Source organism: Bison bison, unplaced genomic scaffold (genome assembly GCF_000754665.1).
Source record: "Bison bison bison isolate TAMUID 2011002044 unplaced genomic scaffold, Bison_UMD1.0 scf7180017846711, whole genome shotgun sequence".
Taxonomy (NCBI): domain Eukaryota; kingdom Metazoa; phylum Chordata; class Mammalia; order Artiodactyla; family Bovidae; genus Bison; species Bison bison.
Window position 1 is genome coordinate 2,049 of NW_011477284.1, and position 1,463 is coordinate 3,511.

The window sequence follows — 1,463 nt, forward strand, 5'->3', positions numbered from 1 at the left end:
GTAGTGCCAGCATCATGGAGGACAAGCTGGTGGAGGACCTCAAGACCCAGGAGACTGAGGAGCAGAAGCAGAACCTGGTGCATGGCATCCTGCACTTCATCAAGCCCTGCGATCATGTGCTGAGCCTGTCCTTCCACATCCGGCGTGACGACAGCTCCTGGGAAGTCATTGAGGGCTACTGGGCCCAGCACAGCCAGCACCGCATGCCCTGCAAGGAAGGTATCCATTATAGCACTGATGTGAGTGTAGATAAAGTTAAAGCTCTGGCTTATCTGATAACATATAAGTGTGCAGTGGTTGATGTGCCATTTAGGGTTGTCAAAGCTGATGTTTAGGTCAATCCCAAGCACTATACTGATAATGAATTGGAAAAGATCACAAGGAGGTTCACCATGGAGCTGGCAAGAAGGGCTTTATTGGTCCTGGCATTGATGCGCCTGCCCCAGACATGAGCACAGGCCAACTGGAGATGTCCTGGATTGCTGACACCCATGGTAGCACTATAGGGCACTCTGGTGTTAATGCCCATACCTGTATTACCAGTAAGCCCATCAGTCAGCATGGAATCCACAGACGGATCTCTGCTACTGGTCAGGGAGTTTTCCATGGAATTGAAAACTGCATCAGTGAATCTTCTTACATGAGTATTTTAGGAATGACACCAGGATTTGGAGATAAAACATTTGCCGTTCAGGGATTTGGCAATGTGAGCCTGTACTCTATGAGATATTTACATAGTTTTCGTGCTAAATGTGTTGCTGTTTGTGAGTCTGATGACAGCATATGGAATCCAGATAGTATTGAACAAAAGGAACTGGAATATTTCAAATTGCAACATGAAACAATCCTGGGCTTCCCCAAAGCAAAGATCTATGAAAGGAGAATCTTGGAGGTTGACTGTGACATCCCTGCTGCCAGCGAAAAGCAGCTGACCAAGTCCAATGCACCAAGAGTCAAAGCCAAGATCATTGCTGAAGGTGCCAATGGACCAACAACTCCAGAAGCTGATAAGATTTTGCTAGAGAGAAACATCATGGTTTTTCCAGATCTCTAGTTGAATGCTGGAGTAGTGACAATATTTTACTTTGAGTAGCTAAAGAATTGAAATCATGTCAGCTATGGCCATTTGAACTTCAAATATGAAAGGGATTCTAACTACCACTTGCTCATGTTTGTTCAAGAGAGTTTGGAAAGGAAATTTGGAAAACATGGTGGAACTATTCCCATTGTACCTACAGCAGAGTTCCAAGACTGGATATCTGACAAAGACATTGTGCACTCTGGCTTAGCTACACCATGGAGCACCCTGCCAGGCAAATCATGCACACAGTCATGAAATGTAACCTGGGATTGGACCTGAGAACAGCTGCCTATGTCAACACCATTGAGAAAGTCTTCAAGGTGTACAATGAAGCTGGTGTGACCTTCACATAGACCAGACTGTGGCTGACTTCTTCACTACC

The 1,463-nt window shown here is 45.5% G+C and overlaps 1 pseudogene; it reads left to right on the plus strand.

Moving 5' to 3' along the window:
* The first annotated feature begins 4 nt into the window (after positions 1-4).
* Positions 5-1,434, plus strand: LOC104989039 (annotated as a pseudogene).
* Positions 1,435-1,463: the final 29 nt, after the last annotated feature.